This window comes from Schistocerca cancellata, chromosome 2 (assembly GCF_023864275.1).
Source record: "Schistocerca cancellata isolate TAMUIC-IGC-003103 chromosome 2, iqSchCanc2.1, whole genome shotgun sequence".
In the NCBI taxonomy this organism is placed as follows: domain Eukaryota; kingdom Metazoa; phylum Arthropoda; class Insecta; order Orthoptera; family Acrididae; genus Schistocerca; species Schistocerca cancellata.
The window spans coordinates 46510181-46537063 of NC_064627.1; the positions used below are offsets into that span (position 1 = coordinate 46510181).

The 26883-nt window shown below is 45.4% G+C and overlaps 1 protein-coding gene across 1 annotated transcript in view; it reads right to left on the bottom strand.

Moving 5' to 3' along the window:
- Window positions 1-26883, bottom strand: part of LOC126150672 (serine/arginine repetitive matrix protein 2-like) — a 130955-nt gene that overhangs the window by 34603 nt on the left and 69469 nt on the right. The window lies entirely within an intron of this gene.

Here is a 26883-nt window from a genome sequence, read left to right on the forward strand (position 1 = left end):
TCTTTAAAAATTCAGTCAATGCCAGTGACAAATTGGGACAGGCAGTACAAAGTTTTCATGATCTCAGATGAGAATCAGAATGTAGAAGAGAGACAGGAGGCCAAATGGAGGAGTGAAACAAGAAACTGGTAGTGTGAGAGATCTGCCAGGGAAACAAGATCTAAACCCTGTCAATGACACAAATTTTATATGATGGTACTTGCTGTCTTTCACTGTCCCGCCTCTTCACTAATTTTGAAAAAGGCATTTAAATTTCTTAAGTCTTAGTTAGAGCAACACGACACCATTGAATGAATATATCCAAGCTTAACAACTTATACAAACTAAAAGCATTTTTGCAGTAAGAATTAATGGTTTGTGGATTTAATAAAGTGCTAGTAATTCAAATCATATTATATTATTCATTAAAAAGACAATATTCAGAATTAAAATCAGTTATATTTCTACAAGTCCAACTGTGATGAAGAAGTAAGATAGATAAGCATAGATCTGCTTGGTTTTCCTGAAAGTCTGTAAGAGGGGTGGCCAGGTGGCAGACGGCTAACAATCTAATGCCATGCAACTGTCACTTACAGTACAATGCTGGTTTATAATAAACTCTTAATCGTCAGTGCATGTGTCAAGAGGAACTAGAATTCAAGGCTGTCTTTTAACAATGACAGCATTGCTGAACAAAGGACTGATAATTAAATATTTATTGCAAAATATATTCCAATTTGCTCAATTTTACCAGTAAAATGTAATAGTTCATAAATTTCGATAAGATATTTATTCTATTTTACTTTTAAATTTTCTAAGTATGTCATTTAGCCAGGTACATCTTTCACATATTTTTCCTTTACTCTTCCCCTAAAGAATGGTTATAGTAAAAGGATTGTAAGCCATAAATTATGGCCACAAAGGGGCAAGGTGGTTCTGAAAATACAGATCAAAAGGTGCCAATGGAATTACTTTATTTGATTTACATCAGCTACATTAACTATTTTTACCCCATTTCCAGGGTTCTGTTGTATCAGATTACACACATCACTTCAGTTTTTCACACTAAGTCATTGACACTTAGAGTTCAATAGTTCCTTATATATGAAGAAACATTGCTTCACTTCTAAAGAACCCAATTGTGCATTTCCAGGGAGTCCAGTCAAAGCTGCAAAAGGGTTCCACATGTTCTTAACACTTTAATTGTTTTATTCTAGAGCACAAGAACAACTAAGGTCATATGTGCCCATGTCAGAGCATCTGAAAACTAAGACAAAAAAGAAGTTAAAAGTAAGTGCACATTAAGTTGAATCTACAGAAGAGAGACAGTTAAAACCAAAAAATTCCTTGTGGAGAAAGTTGCATAAATTTTCGCATAGACAACAGAGGTCGTGAACTAAAGATTAAATGTCATTTGCCATACTGCTACGATAGATGAAAGGTAAAACAGGGTCAACCAAACTGTGCAGTTTTCGCTAAAATGGGTAATAACTCAGGCAACAAACATAAATGAGAACATAAGTAATTCAAAAAAGGAAATTCAGTCAGGAAATGGGGGATTGTCAAAGGCTGATGACAAGCAGCTGGACTTTCGTGGAGCTTGTTCCCGTGAAGGGGGGACCAGTTGCGATGCCCAAGGGTACCACCTGCTGACCGATGGCAACACAGAGATCATTAGATGATATGGAAGAACTAGCAGGCTGAGGTAGTCTGTTGCCTTGACAGCAACAACAGAAGCTGCATTTCATATCAGACCGACATGACCAGGTACCCACAACATCACAGTAGCTCCATAAAGAGTGAGCAAGTGGAAGCTTTCTTCAACCAGTTGCACTGAGGGATGGACCTTGTGCAGCACTCAGAGGATCTGAAGGGATATGAGAGAACTGGAGCAGATGACAATTGAAAAGCCTGTGTCACCAAATGTAATGTGTGGCTTGATACAGAACAAAGAGCTCTGCTGTAAATACTTAGCTGTGTTCTGGAAGCTGGTACCGAAATTTGTCAATGCAAAATGACAAAGGCACACGAGACACCACAGTCAGACTGCCATTAGTGTACACAAATGTACTATTGCTACATTCTGTGTGAAGGTTGAGAAACTTATGCAATAGATCAAATCTGGATTAGTGTTCTTACGAAGTCTGCCAACCTCGGCTTCATGCAGCAGCCTGTCTTCACAACAAAGTGGCAGGTAGCATGTATTTAAGCAGCTGGAGCAATAGCCAAAAGGGAAGTAACGGAAGAAGGATGCACCTCACACTGGTGGTGAAAAGAATCATCAAAAAAGAGGGCAGAGGATGGGTGGCCAGGCATGGCAAACAAACGCCATGTGCACCTGTTTAGGAGAACATCGCACCAGTATGACTGTCCCCCCTGCGGGTCCGGGGATTAGAATAGGCCCGAGGTATTCCTGCCTGTCGTAAGAGGCGACTAAAAGGAGTCCATCCCCCTCACGGGGGTAGTTAGCGCCTGCGTCCGGAGACGGACGGTTTCACGACCTATAATCGTGGTCTTTTTGGTTTTTCACTTCTCGTTTCTTCCTTCCTTTTGTTGGTCCCTTTCTTTGCTCTTCTCCACCTCACTGTCTTCCTTACTCTTTCCCTTGACTTCTCCTTGCCTTCTCATTCCCTTTTTCTCCTTGCCTTCTCATTGCCTTTTTCTCCTTGCCTTCTCATTGCCTTTTTCTCCTTGCCTTCTCATTGCCTTTTTCACCTTGCCTTCTCATTGCCTTTTTCTCCTTGCCTTCTCATTGCCTTTTTCTCCTTGCCTTCTCATTGCCTTTTTCTCCTTGCCTTCTCATTGCCTTCTTCTCCTTGCCTTCTCTGGTCTCCGCCTCGGCGTTTGAGACAGTCTGTCCTCTTTCTCCCTCTCTCTCTTCTTTTTCCTCTTCTTCCTTCCTCCCTGTGCGTGTCTGAAGGCCGACCCACGCGTTCGCACGCGTAGCCGGTGACGGGGTAACGCGTAAGTCCCCGCCCTGGGTAGACATGTAAGGCACGCGCGTACCCCCTGGTAAAGGCCAGGCCCGGGGAGGGGTGATTGCCTGAGCTGATACCTTCTGACCATGCCGATTGGTCCCTCCGTCTGTTTCTCGGGAGGTGTGACCTGAGGTGTAAACATTCACCTAAGGCGGGAGTGCCCTCTGAGAGGGTCCCCACAAGGAAGGAGCGCGCCATCGGAGACGCTGGCAATCATGGGGGATTCCTCCGCAATGGATTCTACTCCATCGCTTTCGACTTCGACCCAAAAACGGAAACGTGACCAGCCAACAGTGACAAAAGTACTACCGCCTGCCCCACAGTTCCTCGTAGTTTCTCGCACTGAGGACGGAAAGGATTTTTCCTCTGTCAACCCTTTCGTTATTCAGAAGGGCGTAGATGCCATAGCCGGATCTTGTACCAGGTTGCGTAACGGCACCTTATTACTAGAAACTGAGAGTGCCTTTCAGGCACAAAAACTGCTTCGGGCCACCCTCCTGTACACGTTCCCTGTCCGGGTGGAGGCCCACCGAACTTTGAATTCGTCTCGTGGTGTAGTCTATACTAGCTCCCTCGACGGATTGACTGACGAGGAGCTTCAATCTTTCCTCGCTGAGCAGGGCGTGACAGCTGTCCATCGGGTCATGAAAAAGGTCAACAATGACCTTGTACCGACCCGGACACTTTTCTTGACCTTCGATAGTGTTAAGCTGCCATCGCGCATCAAGGCAGGCTACGAGGTTATTTCTGTTCGCCCCTATGTCCCGACACCTACGCGCTGCTACCAGTGTCAGCGTTTCAGTCACACTCGACAGTCTTGTTCCAATGCGGCTAAGTGTGTCACTTGTGGCAGGGATGCCCATGAGGGTGACTGTCCACCTCCGTCTCCTCATTGTGTGAACTGTCAGGGTGACCATGCCGCATCCTCCCGCGACTGTCCTGTCTATAAGGACGAACGTTGCATCCAAGAAATTCGTGTCAAAGAGAAAGTGTCCACCTCGGCTGCTCGCAAGCTATTGGCTAGTAGGAAGCCCACGCTGCTCCCAGCGGGGAAATATAGTACTGTCCTCGCCTCTCCTCGGACTACCCGGGAGGTCGCAACCCAGACATGCGATCTGACCTTCAGCACCACGGTCGTCCGTTCGGCCAGTGCTAAGATCGCGCGGTCGACGTCTCCTCTTCCTCCCATCACACCACAGACACCAGCCACTTCCTCAGCTTCTGCTAAGTCGAAGACCCCGAAGTCAGATGCACGGTCCTTCAAGAAGGAACCATCCCGTGCAGACTTCCTCCGTCCCTCGACCTCCCAGCCTTCGACCGGTACTTCCACCAAACGTCCTTCCAAAAAGGCGCATAGGAAGCACAGTTCTCCTTCTCCGCCACGGCGCATCTCTTCTCCTGCGCCACCCAGCGGTTGCCGCCCCAGGCCGTCATCCGTTTCGCCTGGCCGCATCGCCGGTAGCCGTACATCTGGCCGTTCACCGGCGGAGGAAGCTCCCCCTCCCGGCCATCCTCCCGAGATGGCCGATGACCCTATAGACCCAATGGACGATGACTGTCCGCCTACTGATAGCGGCGGCAGTGCTCGCTCGAAGCCAGGCCCTAAGCGGCCTTCGAGGTGACCCCTTCTCTCATCTTCCTTTTCTTACGATGGCACTTATTCACTGGAATATTCGCAGCATTCGCTCCAACCGAGAGGACTTGAAGTTGCTGCTCCGCTTGCATCGTCCGCTCGTCGTAGCCCTCCAGGAAACGAAGCTACGCCCATGCGATCACATTGCCTTGGCACACTACACCTCTGTGCGTTTTGACCTACCCCCTATGGTAGGAATCCCAGCTCATGGAGGGGTTATGTTGCTGGTCCGGGATGATATTTACTACGATCCCATCACGTTGCACACCGGCCTGCAGGCAGTCGCCATCCGCATTACTCTCCCCACTTTTACGTTTTCCTTTTGTACCGTTTACACTCCCTCGTCATCTGCCGTTACCAGGGCAGACATGATGCAACTTATTGCTCAGCTACCTGCACCGTTTTTGTTAACTGGAGACTTCAATGCCCACCATCCCCTTTGGGGTTATCCAGCCTCCTGCCCGAGGGGCTCCTTGTTAGCAGACCTTTTCAACCAGCTCAATCTTGTCTGCCTTAATACTGGCGCCCCTACTTTTCTTTCGGACACATCTCATACCTATTCCCATTTAGACCTCTCTACTCCCCAACTTGCACGCCGGTTTGAGTGGTATGCACTTGCTGATACTTATTCGAGCGACCACTTCCCGTGTGTTATCCATCTCCTGCAGCATACCCCCTCTCCGTGCTCCTCTAGTTGGACCATCTCCAAGGCAGACTGGGGGCTCTTTTCTTCCAGGGCGACCTTTCAGGATCAAACCTTCACAAGTTGCGATCGTCAGGTCGCACACCTCACGGAAGTCATTCTCGCTGCTGCTGAATATTCCATCCCTCACCCTACTTCTTCTCCACGTCGCGTACCGGTCCCCTGGTGGACCGCAGCATGTAGAGACGCTTTACGTGCTCGTCGACGTGCTTTACGCACCTTTAAACGCCACCCTACAGTGGCGAATTGTATTAATTATAAACGATTACGTGCTCAGTGTCGTCGTATTATTAACGAAAGCAAGAAAGCCAGCTGGGCTGCTTTCACAAGCACCTTCAACAGTTTTCCTCCTTCTTCTGTTGTCTGGGGTAGCCTGCGCCGGCTATCTGGCACTAAGGTCCACTCCCCAGTTTCTGGCTTGAAGGTCGCGAATGAGGTCCTTGTGGCCCCTGAGGCTGTCTCCAATGCCTTCGGCCGCTTTTTCGCCGAGGTTTCGAGCTCCGCTCATTACCACCCTGCCTTCCTCCCCCGCAAACAGGCAGTGGAGGCTAGGCCACCTGACCTTTGCTCCTCGAATTGTGAAAGTTATAATGCCCCATTCACCATGCGGGAACTCGAAACCGCACTTGGCCGATCACGGTCCTCCGCTCCAGGGCCTGATTCTATTCATATTCAGATGCTGAAGAACCTTTCTCCTGCGGGTAAAGGTTTTCTTCTTCGTACATACAATCGCATCTGGATTGAGGGACATGTTCCCGCATGCTGGCGCGAGTCTATTGTTGTCCCGATTCCTAAGCCGGGGAAGGACAAGCACTTGCCTTCCAGTTATCGACCTATCTCACTTACCAGCTGTGTCTGTAAAGTGATGGAGCGAATGGTTAACTCTCGATTGGTTTGGCTGCTTGAGTCTCGACGCCTACTTACCAATGTCCAATGTGGATTTCGTAGGCGCCGCTCTGCTGTTGACCATCTGGTTACCTTGTCGACCTTCATTATGAATAACTTCTTGCGGAAGCGCCCGACCGCGGCTGTGTTCTTTGATTTAGAGAAGGCTTACGACACCTGTTGGAGGGCGGGCATTCTCCGCACCATGCATACATGGGGCCTTCGCGGTCGCCTCCCTCTTTTTATTCGTTCCTTTTTACTGGATCGACAGTTCAGGGTACGTGTGCGTTCTGTCCTGTCCGACACCTTTCGCCAGGAGAATGGGGTGCCACAGGGCTCAGTTTTGAGCGTCGCTCTGTTCGCCATCGCGATCAATCCAATAATGGATTGCCTCCCAGCTGATGTATCAGGCTCTCTTTTTGTGGACGATTTTACCATCTATTGCAGCGCGCAGCGTACACGTGTCCTGGAGCGCTGTCTTCAGCGTTCTCTTGACCGTCTTTACTCCTGGAGTGTCGCCAATGGCTTCCGTTTTTCTGCCGAGAAGACGGTCTGTATTAACTTCTGGCGCTACAAAGAGTTTCTCCCACCGTCCTTACGACTTGGTCCCGTTGCTCTCCCAATCGTGGAGACAACCAAATTTTTAGGCCTTACCTTTGACAGGAAACTTAGCTGGTCTCCACATGTGTCATATTTGGCCGCCCGTTGTACCCGTTCTTTAAATGTCCTCCGTGTTCTCAGTGGTATGTCGTGGGGAGCGGATCGAACCGTCCTACTTCGTCTATATCGGTCGATCGTCCGCTCCAAGCTGGATTATGGGAGCTTCGTATACTCCTCTGCACGGCCATCCATCTTACGCCGCCTCAACTCCATACAACATCGGGGTTTACGACTTGCGATCGGAGCATTTTATACCAGTCCCGTAGAGAGTCTTCATGCTGACGCTGGCGAATTGCCACTCACTTACCGGCGCGATATACTGCTTTGTCGGTATGCCTGTCGGCTACTGTCAATGCCCGACCATCCGTCTTATCGTTCCTTTTTTGACGACTCTCTTGACCGTCAATATAGGTTGTATGTCTCTGCCCTGCTACCCCCTGGAGTTCGCTTTCGTCGCCTCCTTCAACACCTTAATTTTTCACTCCCTGCAACCTTTCGAGTGGGCGAGAGCCACACGCCACCTTGGCTCCAGGCTCAGGTCCGCGTTCACCTTGACCTCAGCTCGCTCCCAAAAGAGGTCACCCCCAGTTCGGTCTACCACTCCCGTTTTTTGGAACTTCGTTCGAAGTTCATCACCATGACTTTCATTTATACAGATGGCTCTAAGACCAAAGACGGGGTCGGGTGTTCCTTTATAGTCGGGGCACAAAGTTTCCAATACCGGCTCCATGACCATTGTTCGGTCTTCACAGCTGAGCTCTTTGCCCTCTACCAGGCTGTTCTTTACATCTGCCGCCACCGACATTCTGCTTATGTCATCTGCTCAGATTCCCTGAGCGCCATCCAGAGCCTCAGTGATCCGTACCCGGTTCACCCTTTCGTACACCGGATCCAACGCTCTCTTCAGCGGCTGGTGGACGTCGGTCCGCCGGTTAGCTTTATGTGGGTTCCTGGCCATGTCGGTATCCCTGGGAACGAAGCTGCAGATGCCGCGGCCAAGGCTGCGGTCCTCCAGCCTCGGACAGCTTCTTGTTGTGTCCCTTCGTCCGATTTTAGCAGGGTCATTTGTCGGCGCGTTGTGTCGCTGTGGCATGCCGATTGGGCTGCACTTACCGACAACAAGCTTCGGGCCTTAAAACCTCTTCCCGTGGCTTGGACGTCCTCCTCACGCCCTTCTCGGCGGGAGGAGGTCGTTTTAGCAAGGTTAAGGATTGTACACTGCCGGTTCAGCCATCGCCATCTGCTGACGGCTGCGCCGGCGCCGTTCTGCCCATGTGGGCACTTGCTGACGGTTAGACACATTTTAATGTCCTGTCCCGATCTTAACCAACTGCGCCTCGATCTTAACCTGCCTAATACTTTCGATGACATTTTAGCGGATGACCCACGAGCAGCTGCTCGTGTTCTTTGTTTTATCAATTTGACACACCTCGCTAAGGACATTTGATGAAGTTTTTTTAATCCTATGCCTGTCAGTCTGTCTTTTATTTTGTTTTTCCTTTTAGTTGTTGTTGTCAACTTGTGGCTCGCGGTGCATTTTTAGAGTAGTCAGGGCGCTAATGACCATTGAAGTTGTGCGCCCTAAAACCACAAAAAAAAAAAAAAGTATGACTGTGGTAGTTCAGCAGCTTCTGCATTCATACTCTCAACTGGGCTAGCATAAAAGGCTTCAGTAGCCAGACAGATGCCATGATTCTGTAAGATGGACGCATAAAAAGAACACCAATAGCCTAGTTTTGAATGGGCAAGGGATCCGTAGGACTGGAGGAGAGAAGTCCAATCCACTCCCCAGGAAGTGCTGTTGAGGGGACATTGAGGGACAGGGTATAGCAGACGGCAGAGTAAGACATGGGAGGACTAAGAAAATTTCCTATCAAGCATGAGAACCCAGGAATTTTGCAGTTTCAGCAGACATAAGAGCAACAGGCTCAAGATGTAGAGACAGTGGAAGAAACCCATTGCACCGCCAGAAATTCTTACAAACAGTTTTGTCAGTGGAAAAGGAAAAGTCTTTGTCAATGCTCCATGAGTGAAGATGATCAAGACATCACTGAAGATGCTGCTCAACAAGACTAGTCTGTGGGAAAGTGCAATAGACCGAAAAATCATCAATGAAAAGGAAGCCAGAGATGCCCTGCGAGAGACAGGCCGTAACAGTATCAATGGTGACAGCAAGGAGGATAACACTCAGGGCAGATCCCTGAGGCACAGTGTTTTCCAGGATAAATGGGTTTGACGAGCCAAAACCCTTAGGTACCTTGAAAGTTGTCTTTTAAAAATTCCTGAAGGGAATGGTGCAGGCCTCCTCAGAAGCCCCATGTGTAGAGAGTACAGAGTATACCAGTCCTCCAGAATGTGTTTTACACTTTCTCCAAGTCATAAAATGCAGGTACAGTGTTATTTCCGCAGAAATGTCATGGGTTGACAAAGTTATGAGATGGTCAACTGCAGAATGGTGTGTTGGAAATCCACATTGTGCAGTGCTTAATAGATTGCAAGACTCTAGCCGCCACACCAGCCAGACCTGAATCAAATGTCCCAATACCTTGCAAAGACGGATGGTGAGAAATGGGACTAGAACTAGAAGGAAGGTGTTTGTCCTTACAAGGGCATAGGTAAGGAAGGGTATGACAGTGGCTTTACACAAATGTCTGGGAAATGTGCCATCTGCCCAGATGCGTCTGTATACATGACGGAGAATGTGCTTGCCCACAGGAGAAGTGTGCTGCACCATCAGAACGCTAACATTGTCTGGTCTTGGGGCAGCTGTCAGGAGGAAGTAAGAGCATGATCTAGCTCCCCCATAGAAAAAGTGTCATGTTATCATTCACAATTCTGAGAAAAGAGTGGTATCACCCAAGCCTCCTCCACGCCAATGGAGAAGGCAGGGTGAAAAGTGTGTGGAGCTCGAAATCTCTGCAAAATAGTGGCCTAAGGTGTTGGAGACAGCAATAGGGTCCATCATGATATCATCTGCTATAGTCAGGCAGCAAATTTGGGAATGGATCTTGCTCCCAAAGAGCCACTGGAGAGTGGCCCACACAGTGGAAGATGAACTGGAACTGTTAAAAGGACTAGTAAGGCAAATGCATCTAGCTTTTCTGCTTCCCGAAAAATTCAATGACACTGTGTATGCAGCTGTTTATAAAGAGCACAGCTTGCCATCACAGGATGATTGTTAAAAATGTGGAGAGCACATCTCCAAGGGCGAATTGCATCACAGCATGCCTCAGTCCACCGAAGGACCAGGACACAGCATGGTAGAGGTGAGTGTGAGGACGGCAATGTTCTGCAGCAGTAAGAATAATGTGGATAAGGTATTCTACCTGGTCAGGACAACTGAGGAAATCATGTTTGTCAAAGGGCACGGGTGAGGAGTAAAGCCTCCTGAAAGCCTTAAAAAGCTGCCATTTGGGTTTACATGCAGGTGAGGTAGGTGTCCGCAAACAGAAATGGTAACTTGAGTATGTCAGAGAGAACACAGCACTCGAGGTGACTGGCAAGCTGGACAGTGCCAAACGAGAAATCCAAGTGGGAAGGTGTGTGTGGATTCTGAAAGGAATGTGAGTGCCCCAGTGTTAAGGTAGATGAGGTTGAGTAGATTGAGGTGATCAGCTGAAAGGGCACCTGTCTGATAGGTTCTGTGAGAGCTTCAAATGGGATGGTGACATTAATGTCACTGAGCACAAAAAGGGATGGGAGAGTTGGCCAATAATCTGGAGGAAGGCTGCCAAGGTGACACTAAGTGATGGAGAGATGTAAATGGTACAAAGAGAAAAGGTGAAGCAAGGAAGGAAAATGCTGACTGCAACAGCTTGCACCCGGGTGTTCAGAGAGATGATGTGACTATGAACATCACCCTGGATGAGTAGCATGACTCCCCCATGAGGTAGAAAGCCATCCTTGGGCGGGAAGATCAAAGAGGACTGAAAAAAAAACATGTGAGTGGCCAAAGCAACGCAATTTTGTTTCCTAGAGGCAGAGAACAAGTTGGCAGTGCAATTAAAGAGCAGCCGTAATTCCTCCTCATTGGATCTAACACTGAACATTCCATTGGAGGAAAGTCATGACAGGGAAAGGGCTGGAATGAAAAATGAAGGGGGGAGGGGGCGTCACCCAGATGGCTGCAGAGTGCCAAACTTTGAAGAATCACTGCTACATGGTGCAGGGGCTGAAGGATTTTGCTTCATGAGCTCCACAAAGGTGTCAGCATTCTCCCTTACTCTGCCTGCAGATTCCAGGGTAGAAAAATAGTTGGCGGTGACCATTTGCCTTTGGTTGGTTTCTTGGATCCTTTGCAGCTGACTGATGAGGAGTCAGATGTTTGATGGCTGGAGGGACATCATAAAAAGTCTTCGTATGAGTATTCCTTCTATCCTCTCTGGCTTGCTGGTTGTGTAGCAGGTGATTTTGTTGTTGGAGGTGAAAATTTAATGGCTTTTTGCAGATGAGAAAGCGGTGGGGATATACCGTGGTGATGATGAACTTGATGTTGCAAGTCTGCATGTGCATGTCCTTTGTGGAGCGAGGTACACCAAGAATGGTATTGTAAGTTCCAGTTGGTAAAATGCAGGCCTGTCGACTAGCCAAGAACATGTGAGCAACAGGGTAAGGCACTTTTTCCTTGATCCTGATCTCATGGATGGTCCACTCATTAAGATACATGGGACAATCTCTGGAGGAGACAGCACGGGTGAAATTGCAGTTGATGCAGTGGAAAGGAGGCAGCAGGCAGTATCACTTTTGAGCATCCCTACCATAAGTAACACATTTGACCAGGTTTCAGTGGGAGATTCAAGTGTGTGTGTGTGTGTGTGTGAGTGAGAGTGATTACTGTTATATCCTAGCAAGTAATGCCAACCGAGCCCGCTGCCAAAAGGTTGGCAGCATCAAAGTCTGGACACCGTCCGCATAAGCAGTGCCAGCGATACAGGAAATTGCCGCAAGTCTGCACGCGCCACCGCTGGCTTCTGGCTTCTTAAGCGCTGGAGTCGCGAGCGCTAGGACAGTTCTGTATTCACCGCTCAGTTGTATACTCGCCACCGATTTGTGTACTTGCTAGTCAGTTGTGTGTTCATCGCAGCAGAGTAGTTGTTTGTCGTCAGCCGACGCTGACCTAGCCGCTCCGACTCGAACTAGACAGATTTCTATAGACACGGAGTTCACTACTGTGTTTCTGTATCTTCGTTAATAAAGATAAGTACCGACTTTTATTTAATCAGAGTGTTTGGGTTTTCATCTTTCTGTTCACTGTTCCAGCGGACCGGTCGGCCCGCTATTAAAAGTGTGGCGGTGACTTCGTAAGCCGTTTCTACAGCGAAGTGTTTGTCGCTACGAATGCCGCCACAAAAATTACTGTCACAAAGACAAATTGAAACGTTGGTCTGTCCATTCTTGAACCATTCCCTAAACTTTCTGTTCTCACACTGTAGCTCACTAAGAAAATTCTGGTCAGTGCACTGAGCTTAACACTCCTTCATTTTTGTTTCTCTGTTTTCAAGCAATGCTCACCACCAGCATTACATTAAATTCTGCTGAGTAGACAGTTACCTATTCAGCATCTTTCCAAAGAAACTACAATGAAACATTATATGATAGTGTAAAGACTGTAGTGAAGTAATTTTGTCAAAGTAATGCGACAAAGATGTGTGTCAATGATATTTTTACAGTGTAATACAGGCATGAAGAGCTGCCCAGTGGGCATAAACAGTCATCAGAGTATAGTGATGGCAGCCAACATCTCACTACTGACAAGGGAACTACTGCAAGTTCAAACACCTACAACCAACTGCAAACATACTTAAAACATGGTGATGTACCCCTCAAAGTGGCTATCAATGGTATTCACCCATAACAACACATATGTGACTGCTAACATCAGTGTACTGGTCTCACTGCATTGTAACTTTTCACATAGTACAGATGAGGCCGCTGCTGTATTTGGTAGTGAATCAACAGACGGAAGTCATTTAACCCTTAACTCAAGAGACAACTATTTTGTAACGTATACCATGAGCTCCACAGCTCATGGTCTCGTGGTAGCGTTCTCACTTCCCGAGCATTAGGTCCAGAGTTAGATTCCCGGCGGGGTCAGGGATTTTTCACCTGCCTCGAGATGACTGGGTGTTGTGTCGTCATCATCATCCATCCATCCATCCATCCATCCCCACTACAGTTGGAGGAAGGTAATGGCAAACCATCTCCATTAGCACCTTGCCTAGTATGGCAGTGCAGGTCTCCCGCATTGTTCCCATATGCCCTGTCATGAAGCATGGGAATTGATTTCCATTTCATACCACAAGGAGGGGTTTTTGGGAGCCCAATGTTTAAACTGGGATCAAGGCAAAAATGATTTGAAATTTTTAATTTATGCTATATAACATTTATTTTTACAATTATTTAAGTGTTGTCTAAATGCTTCTAGTTTATTTTACTGCACTAAACAAAGCCTGCAGCATTTTACTAGTTATCACACTAACGCACAATTTTGTGTGGTTCTTTTAAATAGTACACATAAAAAGACTATTAGAGTACTGAGTTTTACATCCTGTAAAATTATACAACCTCTGTAGCAAATAAATTTACAAATAAAATTACGTCTAGGGTTTAAAACTGCACATAAAAAGTCCACCTAATAGGGACAAAAAGAAACTTTGTCAAATTGAAATTCATTGCCAGGAACAAATTTTTCTTATCACCACTCTTAACACAATTGATTTTAACAGACTAAGTATTTCCTTGAAGAAACAGACAAATCCTCATCACAGCTTTCCTGAAGTTCTTCCTCTGAATGATACTCTAGTTCAACAGCAGAACTGTGGTCACTGGCTAATGTAAAATCATTGTCTTCTTCATCTTCTTCATCTATTTCTTGATCTATATCAGTGACACCTTCCTGCATAGACCAACTAACAATTTCATCAAATTCGGGAAAGTTAAAAATGACACAATTGCACCAACACATTTTGAACTATACAGTACCATACTGAAGAAAACAGGTATGTAGTTCACGAGGCATGGTCCAGGAGATTCCAATGCCAATCAGTAACACATGTCAAAAATAAACACAGAAGGTGATAATGTAATCGACAACAAAACGTCATAGGCTTGGCAATTTAAGGAGGTTAGGTGGAGTATAGAAGCATTCCACCACAACTGGCCTTGGAGAGCGAGTTTGAGAATTTTCATTCACTCTGAGAGACCACACCTTGTGAGTTGAGGGTTAATCCTGTGAATGTTGTTCAGGTGCTGTGCAAAAACCTAAGTCAGATTTACACATTCAATAGTGAAGATGTAAGCGGAGTGGAGGATGGGATGTTATATGATATAATGGAAAAGTGTTATGGGACATTAATTAAACTTCCAGGCTAAGAGCCCATGGTTGAACAGTAGAAATTCTTCCTCCTGATGTTTCATTGCCAATTGCAGGTAACATCTGAGTCGAGCCATGACTGGCTGCTAGGGTTTGGAGGTCGAGTTTATAAATAGAGGACACCACTACTCATCGTGTGCTTTTGCAGTTAAACTCACTCTAACATCATTACTCTCAATCAAAGGTAACCTATTGTCACATCATTGGTACAAAGCCAACACCATATCTTATCCAAATTTAAGCCTTCATTTTTGCTAAAATTATTGTGGTGTTTATAAATCTCGATGGCTTTTTCTGTACATACATGCATAATAATGTGATATCTTAGCTAGCATGCTCATTTCACTAAATTTTATTTTGTGATCGCCATCTTTTGAAAAACCATGTTCTGTTAAAGCGGATTTGCCAGTTTGTGTTCTGTGTAGTGCGAATTAACACTTCCTTTTGTTGGTCCAATATAAACCTTCTACAATTACACACTAGTTTATACACCACAGGTGTTGCAAAAAGATGTCGTGCATCTTCCACAAACGTTAAACATCCACTAATCTGCTTGGTGGGTCTGAAGAGTAGCCAGAACTTTCCCAATATGCTCCATAATATTGTAAATAAATGAAAGAAAAACTTTACCACCCAATGGTGATGGTTGTCTCTTCTATGAGAGAGTGCTCGATCTCTCTCTTATCAGTGTATTTGTTTTTCTTAAAAGCTGTTCACAAGTGATTTAGTTCCTCTCACAAATAAACTGGCTCACTGATTTTGTCACCCCTGTTTGCCCAATGATTTAATGGCACCTCTCTTTGGCCTGGGATGATGGTCCGAATCCATATGGAACTAACGATCGGTACGTGTATCTTTCCTTTATACCGTATGACCTGAAGTCCTATTTGCCTATTTAGTCATTAAAGCAACCCAAAAATTAAGCTGTCCATTACTTTCTGTCTCCACAGTAAATTGTATCTTTGGATTAATACTATTTAAATGCACCAAGAAACAATTCACTTCACCCTGACTACATAACACAAAAGGGGGCTGGGTGTGTATCATCTATCATCATCAACAGTGGCTAGATCAGGCTCCATAAAGATTGGGACTTTCTTTGGGCACTGATTACCATGCAGCTGAGTGCCACACAAACCAATAATCATCATCATCATCATAACACAAAAGTGTCATCCACATACTGATACCACTTCAAAGGACTTTTATTGGCTCATTGCAGTGTCTGCTGTTGAAAATTTTAGCTTGACTTAGAGGGCTCCAAATTGCCACTCTTTCAGTTTGCTACAGATACATGTCATGGACAGTATAAAGGGACACCCTCCTCTATCATTACTTTTCCTCGAGAGAAGTAGGTGATACCAAAAAATATTTACGAATTCGTAAGAAGGTTAATATTACCTCACTTTTTTTTTAAAAAAGAAAAAGATTTGCATCTGATTTTGTACATGATACATTATATTTCAGGCAAAAATGTATAAAAATAAATTATTTTGGTTGTTACAATGTACAGCTAAAATTACCAATTTATGTCATTATTTTATAAATGAATCCAGAAGTAAATTTCATACATATCATCAGATTGTACAATTATTAATAGGAATTTTAAGTACACCAGATATTTCATAATTTCAAATATTTCTAAAAAAAAAGGTAAAGATTCATTTGTCAAGAAAATTATAAATTATTCGGAATATTGTTAGTACCACAGAATGGAGTTGTAGTGGGCATGCCTCTGGAGTGATCAGACGTGTTTTTATTTCTGGCAGTAACAATGTAGTTTTCGATTTTGAAGTGGAAATTGTAAAGACAATTTTATTCTCTCACATTTTTCTATATCACACTAACTATTCAGGCAATTCTTCAGGAGGTATTACATCACTTGGAACCATGAGAACCTACAATATCAAAAATTTTAGCTTCAAGAACCAACCCCTAGAAGTGAAGGAATGGAACAACTTTTTAGCTCAACAGATTCAAAGATAATCAGCAGGTTTAATTTAGAGCTTTTTATCCACTGCTTTTTAATACATTGCACCATCCAAAATGCAGCACCACTGTAAATGCAATTCTCAAACATGGGACAAGTTGGTTTACATTTGTAAGCAGCTAGAAATTGCTCCGACTACTGACAAACCATTGACAGTTGCTGCAAATTGGTGTGCTGGGAGAGCTCTAAAGAGCCGTGTACCTGTGATACGTCTACCACAGGTACTTCAAGTACTATGCTCTCTGTGGACCCTGTCTCCTCTGCAGAAAGTACAGGATCTGTTATTACCCATCCACTTAACTGTGAGTGTCATGTTAATGGCACATATAGGCATCCTGTACAGAGACCATGGACAATTCAGAGTGTTGGGCTGATCCCCTAAACGAACACGTTTGAGACGCTGTCTTTCAGTTAAACTGAAACTGGCCCATTGAGAATAATGTCACCGGTCACATGGAAACCTGTCTGATGTCAGGAGGAGGCAAACACAAAAAGGTAGGGTTCTATTAATTGTCAGCAGTTCAAACATATGGAAAATGCCTCAGGGAAATGGCAGTAAGGGACAGCAAAGGACACCAGGTGCACTCAGTGGGCATGCCTGGGGCCTCATTCGACATGTTGAATTCCCTTGCAGCAGCCATTGAGGGAACAGGGTGCAACCAATTGCAGAGTGGTGCACATTGAATGTGAAGAGACTGTCAGAAGGGCTCTGAAGACATTCTTGGATCATTCCAGTGACTGGCAGAAAAGGTTGAGAATACCAGCTTTGTGCGTGGAGTTTCCACGAAGCTCCAAATTTGCAGCATTGTCCCACTCTACTCAGAATCAGAGGGCCACGATCAAATCTAGGAAGGACTGAACCAGAGACTTAGAAAGTTTTACGGTAAGCTACACTGCGACTTCCTGGACTTGCGCCATAAGGTTGAGAACTGAACGGTCCCCCGAAATAGGTTGTGTGTGCTACACATCAGAGGCTGCTACTCAGGTAACTGACTGAGAGTGGGTAGCACACAACTGTTTCTTTGATTAGGCAACTCTCCCTCCAATCCAGATAATGACAGCTGTATCAGTGAGAGATCAAAAGAGATACCTCCCCACAGGTGAGAGTATTAAAATCCTAATAATAATTAACTGCCGAATATTTTCAAAGAAGTGCAAGAGTTAGAAGAGCTCATGAAAAGCATTGAAATGCTCATAATACTAGATAGAGAAAGCCAGTAGAAACTTGAAATTGACAGCAGTGAGATTTTATGGTGAAAATTAAGTGTATATCAGAAGGATATTACGATGACCGTAATGATGATTGATTGAGGCAAGAGGCTCTCAGCATCATGGTCATCAGTGCCCTGACGAGAAGTCTTACGGGTGGGGACAAAGGCTGTCCCCACATGTGCAGCAGGTTATGAGGTATATAAGTCTGCCTGAAAGTTCTCATAATTTCCCACTGTTGTAACATTGGAAGCAGTACCGGTATGGATGGTGGGCAAATCTTCATTGAGAGAGAGCTACCCTAATATCAGTATATAGGACACACATTGCCAAAATATGCTGAGGAGGAAACCACCTGTTAAAGTGCTGTGTCTGATGCAGAGCCTGCTAAGCAGGATCTTGATACGGTGGTGAGGCTGACATGCCTGTGTGGTTGATTTGAGCTGCTGCACTGGCTTCTAAGCCAGTGGTCTAGGGGTAGTGTGTTTGATCAGTAAAAAAAAATTTCATCAGTTCAGGGCTCAAAACCCGCCACTAGTGTAGCTGTACAGTAGTGGATTTCTTTTCCTATATATGCACAATATGTTACATTTATTTGCATTCAGAGTCAACTGCCAGAGTCTGCACCGTTGATCAATTCACTGCAGGTCAGTCTGCAAATTCTTACTATCTTCTGGCGTAGCTGCTTTGTATAAACAACTGCATCATCTGCAAATAGCCTTAAAGAGCATCCAACACTTCCTACTAGATCATTTACATATACTGTGCATAGCAATGGCCCTATAACACCTCCCTGTGGTACTCCAGATATTACCTTTACCTCTGTCAATTTAGTTCCATTACGAGTGACATGTTGAGTTCTATCTGCAAGAAAGTCTTGAATCCAATCGCAGGTCTGGTTGATTGCTCAGTTCATTTAAAGAAAGGATAAGGGACCCAACTATCAGGTCATCGGTCCCTTGTTCCTAATAAAACAATGGCAGAAGTGTGAGAATAAAATGGACGAAACATGTAACACAAAACGGAAAGAAAGGAAAAGCCACAAGAATGAAGGGAAGGCAACAAACACTTAAAAAGGAACAGAAGAGGACAAGAAAACAACAGGGAGACACTAGACACAGAAAAGAGTAAAACATAAAATCAGATTAGAATGGCTGGGAAACCACAAGAATAAAAATGGAAAGCTACCCACTCTGCAACACATTGAAAACCTCCAACCTAAAAGCACTACGGTGAAGTACACAGAGGGACAAAGGACTTGTGCTAAAACCTACATAGAAGTATAAAACCTGCTCTCAGAAATAAAATGTAAGACTAAAGATGCTTTGCAGGCATTGTTGCCCAACACTGAAGGCAGGGTGCTGGGAAAGTTAAAAGTCTGCTGCAGAGTGGCTAAAAGTGGGTAGTCTAGCAAGAGGTGGACGACTGTCATTTGGGAGCCACAGTGACACAGAGGTGGGTACTCGTGCCAGAGTAGGTAACCATGTGTTAGCCACATATGGCCAATGCGGAGCCGGCAGGTGACAACTGAATCCCTGCAAGAGGCCTGCATGGAAGACTTCCACATATCCATAGTCTCCTTAATGTCGCACAGTTTGTTGTGCATGCTGTTATGCCATTCCATCTCCCAAAACTGTAAAAACCTGCAGGTCAGCTTCGGAGATGCAGTTTCTGTGTCACCTGTTTGGCCAGCCTGTCTGCAAGTTCGTTGCCGGAGAATCCGACGTGTCCTGGTGGTCCACACAAACAACACAGAATGGCGAGACTGTTCCAGGGAATAGATGGACGCTACCAGAGAGTGGTGTGGGTAGCACTGGTCGATAGCTTGTAGGCTGCTCAATGAGTCAGCACACAGGAGAAATTATTCGCCAGGGCATGAGTGGATGTAATCAAGAGCACGAGCTATGGCCACCAGCTCTGCAGTGAAAACACTGCAGCTAACTGTCAAGTAGTGGTGCTCGACTTGACCTCCATGAACATATGCGAAGCCTACGTGACCATCAGCCATTGAGTTGTCAGTGTAAACCACTTCAGAGTCCCGGAACACGTCAAGAATCGAGAGGAAGTGACAGCGGAGAGTGGCGGGGTTAACGGAGTCCTTAGCACCATGTAAAAGGTCCAGACGAAGCTGTGGCCAAGGTGTACACCATGGACGTGCATGTGAACGGACCTCAAGTAGAGGTGGTAAAGGGAAGGACTCCAGTTTGGAGAGAAGGGACCACACGTGAACTACTATCGTTAGGCCCAATCTGGGCTGTCGATGTGGGAGTTGGACTGCCACAGGTGGGAAAAGGAGATGTTAATCCAGATGCTCAGGTGAACTATGAATGTGTGATGTGAAACTGTTGGGCAGTTGCACATGTCTGATCTGCAGTGGAGGGACACCAGCCTCCACCAGTACGCTGATCACTAGACTCATCCTAAAAGCTCATGCCACTAATCGAACGACACAGTGGTGCACAGGGTCGAGTATGCTGAAGGCGTTACCGAACCATAAACCACTCTCCCATAGTCAATTCGGGATTGGACAAGGACTCTGTAGAGCTGCAGCAGCATACAGTGATCTGCACCCAAATTGGTGTTGCTCAGGCAACAGAGGGCATTGAGGTGCTGCCAGCAGTTCTGCTTAAGCTGAGGCAGCCAAGTGACCAATCATCGACAACCAGTCCTAGGAACTGATGTCTCCACTACAGTGAGTGGATTGCCGTTAAGGCAAAGTGAGGGTTCCAGATGAACGGTACGATGCAAAAAGAAGTGCATGACACATGACTTTGTGGCAGAAAACTGGAAGCCATGATAGAGCCCATGACTGCACCTTGTGGATGGCTCCCTGGAGGAGACGCTCAGCAACAACAGTGCTGCAGCAGCAGTATGAAATGCCGAAGTCGTCTGCATACAGAGTAAGTGAGACGGAGTGCCTGAGAGCTGCTGCTAGAATGTTAATGGCCACTAAAAATAGACTCTTAATACAGAGCCCTGCAGGACTCCATTCTCCTGGATATGGATGGGACTATGGGAGTCACCAACTTGGACATGGGAAGTGTGGTGCGACAAGAAGTTTTGGATAAAAATCCAGAGTGGTTCCTGGTGACCCCACTCATACAATGTGGCAAGGATATGATGTCGCCGATTCATGTCGTATGCTTTATGCAAGTCAAAAAAAGATGGCAGTCGGGTGTTGCCGTCTGGAAAAGGCTGTTCGGATGGCAGATTCGATGGACAAAAGATAATCAGTGGTAGAGCGACCCTGGTGGAAGCCACCCTGACATGGAGCCAGCATGCCACGTGACTCCAGGACCCAACCCAACCGCCGACATACCATACATTCCAGCAGCTTACAAAGAACGTTGGTGAGGCTGATGGTCTCATAGTTACCCACATCAAGAGGGTTTTTACCACATTTGAGCACCGGAATGATGGTGCTCTCCCACCATTGCAATGGAAGGGTGCCATCGCACCAGAGCCATTTGAAGATAACATGCACATGCCGCTTGTAGTCAGATGAGAGATGTTTAATCATCTGGCTGTGGATGCAGTCAGGCATAGGAGTTGTGTCGGGGCAATGTGCAAGGGCACTGAGGAGTTCCGACTATGTCAAATGGGCGGTGTAGGATTTACTGAAGCGTGTAGTGAACGAGAAAACATTCACTCCCAGCAGCCGCTTGAGTATGTGAAAGGCTGGGGGGGTAATTCTCTGACACAGAGGCTCAGGCGAAGCGCTCGGAAATCGCGTTTGCGTCGGTACATAACTCGAAATTTTTGGTAACCACGGGGACAGCTGTTGGGGCCTGCTACCGGAAAAGACGTTTGATCTTTCCCCAGACTTTGGAATGTGACATGTGGCACCCAATGATGGAGACGTATTGCTACTAACACTCCTTCTCCCATTGTTTTATAAGGTAGTGAACACGGGCACAGAACCATTTCAAGTATATGAGGTGCTCCAGGGAAGTGTGCCACTTATACTGCTGCAGAGCTCACCAACACTCCTTAAGTGCTTCAGTGACTTCTGGCGACCACCAAGGGACTGCCTTACACCTCAGGCACCTTAAGAGTGAGGGATCACGTGTTCTGCCACAGAAACAATTGTGCTAGTCACCTGCTCAACCATTACATATATGTTACCGTATGGGGGAGATTCAGCGGTAACAGCAGAGGTGAAGTTCCCCAGTCTGCCTTGTTCAAAGCCCATCTGGGCAGGCGTCCATGTGCCTGATGCTGGGGCAGTGACAGGAAGATGGGGAATTGGTCACTCAACACAGGTCATCATGTGCTCTCCAGTGGATAGATGGGAGAAGTCCTGGGCTGCAAATTGATAAATCGATGGCCGAGTAACTACCATGAGCCACACTGAAATGTGTGGTGGCCCCAGTATTTAAGAGGTGGAGGTCAAATTGCAAAAGTAAAGTTTTGACATCTCCAACTCAGTCAGTGAGCATAGTACCAACCCACAAGGGGTTATGGGCATTAACATCTCCCAGACGTAGTAGAAGTTTAGGGAGCTGATCTATCAGTGCAACTAATACTTTCAGGGGTACTGCACCACCTAGAGGAAAGTATACATTGCAGACAGTTATTTCCCACATCGTCCTTATTCTGATAGCCACAGCTTCAGCTACAGATTGTGTCTAGGACATAAATGCAAACTCCACCTGACACTGGACTGTAGTCACTTTGGTTCCTGTAACATCCCTTAAGCTGCGGAAGGCAGGGGTCCGCATTGCTGGGAACCAGGTTTCCTGGAGAGCAATAGAGGCAGCAAGTGTAAAGTGTAACAGTTGCCATAGCTCTGCCTCCACTGGAGGATGACAACATTAGACTGGGAAAGCATGGAACATTCAATGAGGCAGTTTCTGACAAGAATTATACACAGAAGAGTGGAAAAGAAAATTGGGGATGTGCTAGATGACGATCAGTTTGGTTTTACAAAAGGTAAAGGCACCAGAGAGGCAATCTTGACATTGCAGTTGATAATGGAAAGTAGACTAAAGAAAAATCAAGACACATTCATACGATTTGTTGACCTGGAAAAAGCATTTGACAATGTAAACTGGTCAAGATGTTCCAAATCTGAGAAAAATAGGGGTAAGCTATAGGGACAGACGCTAACATACAATATATACAAGAGCGAAGAAGGAATAATAAGAGAGGACAAACAAAAATTAAGTTTTCAGATTAAAAAGGGTGAAAGACAGGATGCAGTCTTTCCTCCCTACTGTTCAATCTGTACATCAAAGAAGCAATGATATAAATAAAAGAATGCTTCAGGAATGGAATTAAAATTCAAGGCAAAAGGATATCAATGATACAATTCACTTATGACATTGCTATCCTGAGTGAAAGTGAAGAAGAATTACATAAGCTGAATGGAATGAACAATGTAATGAGTACATAATATGGATTGAAAGTAAATCAAAGAAAGATGAAAGTAATGAAAAGTAGCAGAAATGAGAGTGAGAAACTTAAAATCAGGACTGATGGGCATGAAGTAGATGAAGTTAAGGAATTCTGCTACCTGGACAGCAAAATAACCGATGACCAGTGGAGCAAGGAGGACATCAAAAGCAGACTAGCCCTGTCAGAAAGGGCATTTCTGGGTAACAGAAGTCTACTGGTATCAAACATAGGCCTTGATGTGAGGAGGAAATTTCTCAGAATGTACGTCTGGACCACAGTATTGTATGTCAGTGAAACACTGACTGTGGGAAAACCAGAACAGAAGGGAATCAAAGCATTTGAGATATGGTGCTGCAGGCAAATGTTGAAAATTATGTGGAGTGATAAGGTAAGGAATGAAGAGGTTATGCTTAGAAATGGAGAGGAAAGGAATACACAGGAAACACTAAAAGGAGAAGGGACAGGATAACAAGACATCTGTTAAGACATCAGGGCATGATTTCCATGGTACTAGAGGAAGCTGTAGATGGCAAACCTGTAGAGGAAGATGGAGATTGGAATACATCCAACAAATAATTGAAGACATAGCTTGCAAGTGCTACTTTGAGATGAAGGGGTAGGCAAAAAGAAGTAATTTGCAATGGACCACATAGAACCAGTCAGAAGACAGATGACAAAAATAGTTTGTTGTGTGTCGCATGCAACCATTTAGTCTCCTCCTGACACATGATGCATTTGTCAGAAAATGAGATGATGGCATGCAACAAAATGGGACACTGATGAAGAGCACCATTCTAACATGAATCCTCAGTGGCTTTGTTGGCCATATAGTTTCCTTGTATCATGACGTGACCAGGTACCCAGCAAATGATCACTTCGTTGCCACAGTGTTGGCATCACTATAGTGAGTCGTGGATGTGTTGAATCAACTGGTCTTCCAGATTTCTGGATACATTTGGTGAAGTGCTTGTAGTAAACTAAGCAAGTCGAAACAGACAAGAAACCTTGTACGGTGATGTCTGTATCCTCTTCAGTGCCATCAGAGTGCCATTTAACTCTGCACCATAATTTGTGAATTATTCTGGAAGACACACTTTGTAAACCTATTGAGGGAAAACAGCAAAACAACCGAAGACGTTCTTTTGCTGTGATCCATCTGTATAAACAATGATAAAACTGTGGTATATGCTTAAAATGGAGGAAACCAAAGTTGGGAGCATTGCTCTAAATGCCAATGACTGAGGTTACACTGATATTTTCAGCATGTGTCCAGCCAAATCCAGAGACAGACTGAAATGGACTGGTCCAAAAGGCTCCAGTCAATATCAGAATTTCCTCGTGGTGGACAGCATCTAACACCTTGAGATAGGAAATAAGGATTGATTATAGACCACACTGCTGTAAACTAAAAGTGATTGAACAAATGCCCTATAAAACTGCAGTAGGGAGGACCTGTCAAGCCTCCCATATTTGTATGCTAAGGCATTTCCAAGTATTCAATGACTGGAAGCCCTTTGACTCAAAATTAACTTGAAAGACATATAAACAAATAATAAACCCAAAAAGTGCTCAGTCTCTTGAAAATGTAAAATATTGTCCCTCATTGCAGATACTGGTTGGTTAAAACTTTGACAAGGACAGTTAAAATTGGCATGCGTGGTCTTCTCTGGTGATAACCAAAAACCAGTAGTCCTGGTCCAGGTTATCAGCTACATCGTCACTGTTGTAAGATTGGAGGAAGAGTAGAAGACTACAAAGTTATCCACAAACAAGGAGTATTTGACAGTTCTCCTGACTGTGGAGGAAATGCCATTGACAGTGATGGCAAACGGTGTGACACTGAGTACACTGTATGAGATTTTTACTCTGCAGCAGAGTGTGCATAAGTCATGCTTGGGTAGCTCAGATGGTAGAGCACTTGCGCGCAAAAGGCAAAGGTCTTGAGATCGAGTCTTGGTCCGGCACACAGTTTTAATCTGTCAGGAAGTTTCACTGAGTACACTGCCTAGCATGACAATTCTCTTTAACATATCAGTCAGCCAAGGAATTTCCAATGTGGTATCAAAAATGCCAGTCCTCAAGAAAGAACTGGATAAGAAGTGGCAGATGTCCATGTAGTCCCCATTCATGAAGTTGGCAAAGGATGTTGTACAAGCAAAAAGTTTCATACTTTCTGGAGGTCTAAAACATCCCAAACCAAATGGTTTCAGCATAAGGAGGATCCCTGTATCGCTGTCTCCAGTAAATTTGGATTGTCAAGAGTGGAATTGTAGTGCCTGAAATCGCACCGGTAGGGGCTCAGGTGACCTCACGACACGAGCAACCTGAGGAGGCAGTAGTTGACCATGCGTTCAAGAGTCTAACCCATTCCACTCGTAAGGGCTACACCCCAGTAACTGTTAGGGGCACTAAGGTCTTTGCCTGGTTTCCAGAATGGAATTAATATTGCCTCCTTCGAATTCATGAGGTAGTGTCCACGAAACCAGATCTGACTAAAACAACAAAGGAGCCATCCTTTCAGTTCAGAGCACAGATGACAAAGCCTGGCATAGTGGATCTGGCTGCAGACAAAGCTAATTCCAGTTGCCACATGGAGAACAGAAGGTTGTGAACTTCCTCATTACATGAGAAGAAATTTAATTTCCTCATCTGTGCAATCCGATGGAACACCTGAAAAGCAGGAGCTTGTCTGGATTACTTGGTGACAGTAGAAATGTGTTCAGCTAAAACCTGAGCCATGGCTTGTCATATCTATCAACACTAAATTCATTGACAACCCCGTCATGAGACATGTACTGCACTTGCCTGAAATCCACTTTACTGAGTCCCAAACTAGGGCAGCAGAAGTGGACCAATTAATGGAAGTCGATAATTCCTTCCAGGAAGACCTGTTCTTTTATCAGTTACCTCGCATGTGCTCTTGCAGATCTGTAGGCGTGAAGGATTCCTGTACTTGGATGGTGTTTGAAGCTCTGCAGAGCTGTTCATTTGGCCCTGGTTGTCAATCTAGTCTTAATTCCACCAAGGCTCAGGCCATCATCGGAGGTGACTGGGGAATTGACTCTGCAGCAGCCAATTGGATCTCACAACTGATATGGCCCATTTTGTCCTAAGCACAATCCTTTTGTTCAAAAATAGCCTATCGACTATACTGCAACCAATTTGCCCTTTCTATCATCCATCTGCGTGGTCTCCTATCAGCCACTGTTGGCAGACAGATCCACACTCAGAAGAGGTCACTGGAATGTGAATCTGTAGCCACTTCCCACTGACTCAGTCTGCAACAGCTGGGGAACAATAACAAAGGTTAATGGCTGAAAGAGACATTGGAGCTGTGGAAAAGTGCATCGTCTGACCCAAGTTCAGAAGGCAGATATTCTCAGAATGGATGAATCGCTAGATCATCTGACCCCTGGAGCAAGTGGTAGGCGAGCCCTACAACACAATGTGTGCACTTAAATCCCCCATGAGGAATGGGTGTGGGAGTGCCTGAAGAGTTGTCAGTATGTTTGCAACCAAATCATCATTAGGTGGAGGGCACAAAGAACACGCTCTGATATTAAAGGGTGTGAGAACTTTCTCAGCAATTGCTAGCATGGTCATGGTAAGAGGGACTGGAGAGGAGAGGAGAGGTATCCGTCATCAATGAAAACAGTCACTCCACCTTTAGCCCTGCCTCCAGTATCATTATCTTTCCTGTAGGGGTGGTAACCTCATAATACTGATGTGTCTGTGACTTTAAGATGAGTATCTTGTAAGCAGATGCAGAAGGGTTTCTCCTGGACCAGGAGCTGTCACTCTTCCAAATGTGAGCGGTATCCATTTAAATACAACTGCAATGCAAAAGTCCCTGTGGGAGCCATTGTTTAGTGATGGTTGGTCTTTTCTTTCTCCCTTGGAGGTGGTGATTTGCCGGTGAGATCAGGGGGAATTTTTTGTTTTTTGTTTTGGTTTTGGGGCGCAAAACTGCTATGGTCCTTAGCGCCTGGTCTGTGACTTAGGAAACGGTAAAAAACGAAAATGGAAACCAGCAGCAATAGGAACGAAACTCAAAAAATTGGAGAAACTAAAAGCAGA